This window comes from Apium graveolens, chromosome 11, assembly GCF_009905375.1.
Source record: "Apium graveolens cultivar Ventura chromosome 11, ASM990537v1, whole genome shotgun sequence".
NCBI classification, from domain to species: Eukaryota; Viridiplantae; Streptophyta; class Magnoliopsida; order Apiales; family Apiaceae; genus Apium; species Apium graveolens.
In genome coordinates this window covers 110,167,859-110,177,374 of record NC_133657.1, presented here as the reverse complement: position 1 = coordinate 110,177,374, position 9,516 = coordinate 110,167,859, and the positions used below count along the sequence as shown (strand labels likewise).

The window sequence follows — 9,516 nt, the reverse complement described above, 5'->3', positions numbered from 1 at the left end:
TCTCAAGCAAAGCAAAATCCATCATGTATTTTTTTTATTTTGGGTTAAGGATGAGAATATAAGGGGTGTTGTAGATTATATATAAGTGATGCCCAATAGAAACTAGTATACTAAACAAATAGGGGTGTCCCTATTTAATTCCACAAATGAATAACATATTGACAAACAAAAAACAATAAATTAAGATGCACAATAGTATACTAAAGACCTTAATCAGTGAAAAACATATTCATATACAAACTAGTGAAGTAGCAAACTTTAATTAATCAACTGATCATTATATTAAAAGTAACAAACTGGATATACAAAACTAAATAAATCAACAGATAAGTGGATATAACTAAGAAGTAAAATTAAAAAGAAAAAATGAACAAATGAATCTAGATCTGAAATAAAGGTGAAAAAGAGACCTTGCAGAAAAGGAGCAGAGAAGAGAAGCAGTGCGAGGACCAATAGAAACCTAATCGATGGCAAGATTGTGTTATGTTGTGTTGCTGCTGAGATGTGACGGAGAATCTCGCCGATATTTAAATACCCCTATTAACTTTTCTTACACTTTCAACTGCACCCTCCCTGTGTAACATCCCCTAAATGATTTTGGGCATGGTTAATGATACATACGGTAGAAAAATTACCCTCGACCTTTACCCATTCAACTACTAAATTAATGAAGAAAAGAATGGTCAGTGGGTTCTTTTTTTTGAAAAAAAGCTACTTGTACACATACCCAACTCTATTAAAATAACAAAGCTACTTGTATGCATACCTAATTAAGTTAACCCAACTTCTTTCAACACTAACAAAGCTCCCGAGACATGTAAACAAAACTCTATTAAAATAAAAACATAAAATTTGAAAATAAATTGGAAATAAACTTACTTTTCTCACACAAATTGAGTAGACCCATCTTCTTTCAAGATTATTTAGCACCAATCGAGCTCGATTAAGGAATTAATCGAGTTTAATTAAAGGTTTGTACAAATAGGGGTATAATTAGGTTTAGAGAGAATGATTGAGAAGAGAGACAGTGAAAGATGAGAGAGAAGAGAGACCGAGAGAAGAGAGACAAGACAGTGAGAGAGAAGAGAGAAGAGAGAATGAGAGAGAGAGAGAAGAGAGAATGAGAGAGAGAGGGGGAAAAGGTTTTGGTTAATGGGGGGAACTGAGAATAAATTTTTGGTTAAGGGGGGAATCTTTTGGTGTATTAACGGGGGAAAGAAAGAGGCGGGAGTTTTTTTATTTTTTTTAAAAAGGATAATAGACATCGGTTGGTTAAGATACCGATGTCTTACAACACTTTTAACATTGGTTTTGAAGCGACGGATGTTAAAACTGCTTTTAACATCAGCGACATTTCTAACCGATGTTAAAGGGGTGATGTCATAGGAACTATTTCTAGTAGTAAATAATCATATAAAAATTATTTATTGATAAAAATAATTACACGCGATATCCCAGATATTATATTCATCATAACATTTAGCCCACAAGGCTCCTCCTGATGCTGCATCAAGCATGGGTCTAGAAGTAGCACCCAAACCATTATAGAAATAGTTAATGATCATCCAGTCAGGCATCCCATGATGAGGACACTACCAAAGAATCTCCTTATATCGATCTCAAGCCTCACATAGAGATTCTCCAGATTGCTGAGCAAATTGAGTAAGTGCGTTTCTGATTGCAGCAGTCTTCGCCATAGGAAAGAATTTGGTTAAGAACTTATGAGCATGATCCTCCCATTTGGTGATAGACCCTGGTGGTAGAGAATGTAACCAACACTTAGCTTTATCCCGCAAAGAGAATGGGAAAAGCCTCAACTTAATAGCATCTTCAGAAACTCCATTGAACTTGAAAGTGTCGCAGATCTCGATGAAATCTTGGATGTGCATGTTGGGGTCTTCTGTTGGAGAACCCCCAAACTGAACTGAGTTATGTATCATCTGAATCATTCTCGACTTGATCTCAAAGGTATTAGCTGAGATGGCTGGTCGAACAATGCTAGACTGAATATCATTGATCTTCGGTTCAGAGTAGTCCATGAAAGCCTTTGGATTCTCTTCTGGTTCTCCCATTGCACAAGAGCTTTGTCTTCTTTCTTAACTAAGATCTCTTCTTCAACTTTCTCTCTAATGAATACAACTTCTTCCTTAGCTTTATCCAGTGTTCTCTTACCAGTCCGAGAACGCGTATGCATACACGCTCGCTAGAGTACCTTAACAAACAAGGAAACTAATAAGTAACAATGTCCGAATCACTGAACTTTATCGACTAATGATGACAAACACATAAAATAAAAATTAACACCGATGAATCCCCGGCAGCGGCACCAAAAACTTGTTAGTCGCTAAGCACGCGCTAAAATTCACGCAAGTATACACGATCGCAAGTAATATAGAATAAATTTCTAGTTCATTCCCACAGGGATCAAGTTAGGTTAATTTCAATCAATGTATCTATGCAACACTAGTATGCTTATTATCCAATACTAAGATGAATAACAAATTGAGGTAGTTTATATTAAATTAACTAAGAGATTATACCAATGAACATAAACTAAGAGATTAAAGAGAGTTGAATAATATATGACACAAACATGGGATTTTAACTTCATTAAATACTTCATTCAATATCCTTTTCATTCTTAACCATAGCATGTAATGGGGATGACACTAATCAGATAACACGAAACTGATAAACGCCAACTTTCGTTAAATGAATATCATACTACCAGACATCCATAAAAGAGATAGAAGTTGTATAGACACCAATTATATTGAGACCTTATATGTCTATAATATTTGAAAACATAACGGTTTAATGCACAAGTTATCTCTCGCGATTACATAGGGAAAGTAAGATGGTTAAAATTACCTACGAATCATGCATATCATATACATGAACCTATGCTAGCATGGCAAGTTCTAAACCCTTAAATTCACTTTCGCTTCATTAAAGATTAACACACTATCTTATAAGTTCACGAAGCTCATTGTGACAACCAGTAAATATTTGAGTTGTTTTAAGTGTGATGTATATATTCATAAATATTCTGTGATATAATGGCAATTATGCAGATTCGCTATAAATTATATAATTTTGTCGTATGGAATTGCGAATGTTGCTGGAATATTTTTTTAGCGTATAGCTTTTGTACGTGAGTAAGATTTTCGTTACGCGATTAATTAGGTAGCGCAATTTGATAATATTCGAATAGTTGCGACTACGCGATTAAGTAATAACTGAGATTCTCGCGATTTAGTGATATTTGAATAAGTTACGATTAGGCGGTAAATTATATTCTAATATTGTGGAGTAGAGTCAATTTATTTGCAATTGCTTGTGTGATTTTTAATGTGTTAATTATATTTTACATGACTTATTTATTAGTGTGATAATGTTAGAAAATTCTTATAATATAAATTTTTGTTCGAAATTTTTGAAAACAATTTTATTAAACTTCTAAAATCTCATAGTATTTATGGTATTAATTTTGTGATTTATGTATTTATATTTTAATTACTAAAACACATTATTTTTAATTATACTTTTAATAGTTATTGAATTACAAGTGTACCCTTGCATGCAAATTCCGCCCAAATAGAAATCAAGGGTAAGACCAACCTTTCACCCTCCAATAACTCCATTTGACCAACTATATGACCAAAAAAACCCTACATGCAAGACATGCTAGTAGTAGAAGGAGGATAGAATGGTAAAAAAAAATCCACTTACTATTTGGATGAGATAAAAGCTAGACCAAACACTCATCTCACATCATTTTCTTCACCAACACATCACTCCACTCTCTCCTCTCCCTACTCCCTCTCGGCCGCACCTAAACCCTCCACACCCTTCTCATTTTCTTTTTCTTTATTTTTTTCATTTCCTTACACCTTTCAACTCCTCTAAGCAAGGGTCAACTACATTTGGTTCTACATCATCATTTAAGGTTAGTTTCTTAGTTGCATGTGGTAAAAGCCAAGGGTTTAACTTTGATTCTTCTGAATCTAGAGTTGAACTTAATGTGGCTCATAAAACTTGAGTAAGAGATGGTCTTGATGAAGTGTTTTGTTTCTAATTTCAAGCCATGATCTTGGCCTCAAGCATTCGGCAATGACTCCCAAGGAGCCAAATGGATTTTGTGGTTGTGTATTAGTTTTATTTTTTTTTAAAGGAAGAGACTTTGCATGTGGCTTTCAAAAAATTATGATCTCTTAAAACATATTTTACAAAGTTTCCATCCTTACATGCCATGATTTTTACAATAAAAGTTGAAGTTAATACTTGCATGTCGTAGTATAAGTGATATTTCGGACAAATGTGCTATGTGACTTAGATTTGAGTTTTTGTGCAATGAATGCTATGGTTTTTGCTCTGAAATTGTAGTATGTTATGTGCTTTGATAAGTCATAATCAAATCTAGTAACCATCAAGTTGATACCATGTGTTTTTGGTTCGAAAATTTGCTTAAAATTTTATATGTAAAATCTGCTATGCTATGCTTTCTATTTTTGCCTCGATAAATGGCTTATATGGCTAAGTTTATGCTCGTATTTTTACATAAAATGATATTCAATAGGGTTTTGTATATTGTAGATTAGATTTTCTGGTTTGATAGTTGGTTTTGGTGTTGAAATGGGAGTTAAGGTGGAAGGAGGTACACTAGGCACTATGTAGCAGAATTTTTCACCATAAGTATAGGTTGTTTTAGGTGAGTTTTGGTGAGGCCTTGCTAGGCCTGAGTTTACTGGAGTTAGGACTTGAGTTTTACTTGAGTCCAGTGGCTTTAATTTGTTAAAAATCTTGCATTTAGGTAGGTGCACACACACATTTTCGAGAGTAGCTCTGAATAGGGCAGGACTGCGTAAACTTGAACTTTGGTCGATTATAACGATGCCATAGGTTAGGCCTTCACGGGGCCTTGGATCAAATAAGTATAATACATCCTTAGGAAGCTTAACAAACCATTAGAATTAAAAATTGAGTGAGAAAAATGAGTTTTATGTTAGTAAAAACAGAGCAGAGTGAATTCGAGGGAGGCTGGGCAGTGTCAATTTTGAGCAGAGGCCTAGAGAATCCTAGGTGAGGTTTTGGCCTGAAACCAAGTATTAGAGTTAAGTTTAGGTCTTAAGAATCCATGGGGATTGGTTTTGCTAGAAAGCCCCATGTAGAAGTCAAGATTTCTGCCAATGAGTGCGGGTAGTGTAAACTGGTGCTAGTAGGAAACCTTAGTGTGAGAATTGATTTTTGTAAGCCTATAGGAGTGAGGCCTCTGAGTCTCACCAACTTTAGAAGTTAGTTTAGAGCCTTAAAAACCTTTAGGAAGTGGTTTGTAGTGAAGGCCCAAGGTGGAGACATCCCAATTCCACCAAGACACCCGAGAGCACCCTTATAATGGTATTATGAAGCTTTAGTGGTATTCGTTGAAATTGGGACTTTGTGGTGAAAAATCTGAGTATTGTACATTATCTTTAGGTTTAAGTTAAGGTCAATAATAGTTCTTATGTGTTACTTGCTTATGTGCTTAGGCATTTAGGTGATATTATAGTATAAATAATTAAGTAGTATATGCCATGCCATTATGTGATTATGTGATTATGTGGAATACTTGAAATGCATATGATTAAGTTATGTGTATTCTTATAATCATACGTTCTTGCGTAATAGTAGTTATGATAAGGGTAAAAGTGTCTAGGAGCTTATAGACGTATAAGGTGTTAAAAGGTGAATAGTAATGAGGTTAATATAATGTGTAGGTTCCGAAGCGAAGGGGAATATTCATGCCGTCAAGATCGAGTAATCTTAGAATTGTTGAAAGGAAAGTGAGTACCTTCTTATGATTATAATTGTTGCGAATGTACATACTTTTTCATGAATGCTTAGTTGTAATAACCACCATGTCATTAATCAATTCAAATACTTCTGTTAATAACTCTTAATCTTGTTAGTACCTTACCTTCAAAACATTCCCTATCCATTAGACGGAGAATACTAAACTCTCTCTATCAAATTCCCTAAAGCGAAACCCATTAGTGAACTTTAATGCTCTTGTTATAATTTCATTAAAGTGATACCATATCTTTCCCTGGCATCCATGTTATAGATCATTAAAAAGAAAAAAAAACATTTTCTTCACTTAGTGGATTGGACTAGACGTAAGTCCTTTTCACACTTATTGATAGGCTCACATATAGCCTAGGGATCCCTTATATTTGAGAACCCAGCGAGGTTCGAGATTACTTCACGGCTGATCACCGGCTGTAATCCGTAGCATCCTAAAATGAATTTTGATGATTTGATATTAATTGATTATTACATGTTGCCCGATGCCATGATACCATATGCCATGTTTCGATTGCTATGATTCTACCATGTCTTTATATTATAACTTCATGTTTCTTATTGTCATTTTTGTAAGCATCTATAACCTCTTGATTCATGAACCCGTGATTTCAAGATAATGCAAGGTATAGTAGAACTGATAGTACTTGCTGAGCATTTTAGCTCATTTTCTTGTATTTAACCATGTTCTACAGCTAGCAATCATGGTTCGTACCAAGCAGACCTCCCGTAAGTCAACCGGTAGGCAGAGTGAAGACCATTTGAGGGCACAGGTAGAATATGTATGTATAGACTAGGTGAAATCCGCCAATCTGTAATTGTGGTCTTAGTTAGAAGGGTTGTTCCAAACTCTGAACTTGTAAAGATCTCGGGATTGTTAATATTTTTGGTTGGGTTTGTAATCGTATTATTATCATCTTTTGGACTTATAAGTTTTAATATATTTATGGTTCGCATTTATTTAGTGTGTGTGTGTGTGTTTGGTTTGGGGTGTGACACTCATAAGACGAATAAGTACAACCAAAACTAGGTTATCATACAATCAACACACACTAAGACATCGAAACGAATTAACTAAAGAAATCCATAAAAAAATCCGTTAGAGCCCCATGATAACGATTAGCCCATAATCAGACTCATCATCAACGTGGGTTCCGATGAAAGCATGGTATAATAAATGTAGTCTTTATACTTAATAAAACCAAGTACAAAACAAGAGTATAGGTTCAAAAATAAGAAAACTAGCATACAAAGTTACAACTTAAAACAAAGAATCACAAGAATAAACTAGATCTTCTTCCCCTTGGTTGAATTATGCTCTACGGTCTTCTTACGCCTTCTCATTAGCTCTCGTACGTCTCCTTATGAAAAACAACCTTAAATTATGTTTATATAGCAGCCCATGCAAAGTAGAAGTCTTCTGGATCAAAATCAGAATAGAAACAAAATTTTCTTTTCTCGACTTGGCGCGGGCGCGCGTTGCTTTAGCGCGGGCGCGCGTTGCTTTAGCGCGGGCGCGCTGACATTCTGCCTTCCCGGCGCGGGCGCGCGCTTCTTCAGCGCAGGCGTGCTGTGCCTTTGGAAAAATTTCCAGTTTTCTTCCTTTCTTGCTGATTTCAGTTGGTCTTTCACGAGCTTTTATTCAGGACACCATCCTAACACCAAATTAGCACTAAAACCATGCTAATTCACCTAGTTACCTATTAAATGCCTGAAATGCAAAAACACTACAAAAAAACGTTAAAAACACTAACAACTTGAGTACAAAACACTAATTCAAAGCTTTAAGGAGCTTTATAAAGTGTCATAAATGCCACTCAACAGTAAGTTGTTCTTGTTTTCACACTTTAAACTTAAAAGATCTTGAGTAGTAGTAATAAGGGGTAATTATATGTTTATATTTTTATTAAACAAGTTCAGTAAGGTAGTTAGTGATAGTAATACCCCAAATTTATACACCGGATTTGGAGGGTGTTACAAAACACCTCCGGAATACTTCTAGATTTTCATCAAATGATACTGACTGATCCTCGGTCTAAAATATACACCTCATATATATAACGCTACTCTCTAGCGTTATTGATTGAAATTCAGTAATATTCATATACCAAAATCATTAACATATCGTATGATATTAATAACCATAATTCGTAAAATATCATAATATAACATCATGTATATATAACATTTATTCGAAAACAAACATGCTAGGAATATGTGTATTAGTTTGATGATAAGTTAAACAAAACACTTAAGTAGAAATCTAGTGTTTGTAGCCTCAACGGATAAGACCATCTTGGCTATCCGTTGAAGGAGTAGCTTCACTTAGCAATAAGTTTAGTATTGTAGCATATTTCATTCTCTGGATTCAAGTTGTAATTCTTAGATGTTGTAGGAAAGTATCAGTCATGTTGACTACTATTGGATATGCAAATAGGAGGGCTAATTGTAAATATTTCATGCCTTGTAATTTTGTATAAGTGAAAGAAGTATCAACTGATATTGAAGACCTTCAACGGATAAGAAACAAATCTTCAACGGATGTCTCTAATGCTTCAACGGATAATATCCATCAACGAATAAGTGCTTCAACGGATAAAGACTTCAACTGATAATGCATCAACAGATAAAGCTTCAACGGATAAAGCCTCAACGGATAAGGCATCAACGGATGAAAGCTTCAACTGATGCTTAGTTCATTAGCAGTTGATAGTGATAATTCATAAGCTGACAGAGGCACATGGGTTGACAGAGACAAACTGGAATGTGGAAGCCTCTAGGAGGAATCAAGAAAATGCAGCATTTCCATTCTGGTGCAAGCAAGGAAGTATTCAAAGATCAACAGCTAAGCCTAAATTGCATTGGATAGAGAAATGAAGAAGAAACATGTGAAGAGCCTTTTTAATTGTATTTTACATTTTTGTCTTCACTTGTAAACTTGGTGATATATAAATCAAGTAGCAGCTAGTAATTAGATATGAATTTTCCAGAGCTGTTTAGAAAAATCCAGAGAGAAAATCATCTAGTTTGTACTAGGAAGCAGCTGTGATTTAATTCTTTGAATCACAGATTTTCTTAAATAACACATCTCTGGTGGAACAACAAATCCACCAGAAAAGTTTTTAAGTTCTCTGTGTTCTTTACATTTGTGTTTGAATATATATCTGTCTGCATTAGCTTCAAGCAATTCACACACACTTGCTCTCAAAAACACTTAGCCTTAGAAACTGCTCAAAACTTGAAAAAGTTTTGAGATTTACATTCAACCCCCCTTCTGTAAATCTCATTGTTAGTCCACTGGGAATAACAATTGGTATCAGAGCAAGATCTTAACACACAAAGAGTTTAAAGATCTATTCTACTAACATCATGAGTAAGAAGGATATTGGTGTAAAGATTCCAATCTTGGAAAGAGATAACTATCATCACTGGAAAGTGAAGATGCATTTACATCTTCTCTCTCAAGATGAAAGCTACATCAACTGCATTGAAAATGGTCCTCACATCCCTCACAAGGTGGCCACAACTGCTACTGCAACAGTTGCTGTTGGACAGTCTATTCCCAAGCCAAAAGCAGAATGGACTGTTGAAGATATTGAAAAAGTTCACAAGGACAAGAAAGCCATGAACATTCTGTTTAATGGCCTAGATCAAGATATGTTTGACAATGTCATT

General features: G+C 34.9%; 1 non-coding gene across 1 annotated transcript; it reads left to right on the top strand.

Annotated features, from left to right (window-relative positions):
- Positions 1-1,575: 1,575 nt before the first annotated feature.
- Positions 1,576-1,682, top strand: LOC141699463 (small nucleolar RNA R71). Its single transcript, XR_012565926.1, has one exon. It is a non-coding gene; the product is annotated as a small nucleolar RNA R71 (small nucleolar RNA).
- Positions 1,683-9,516: the final 7,834 nt, after the last annotated feature.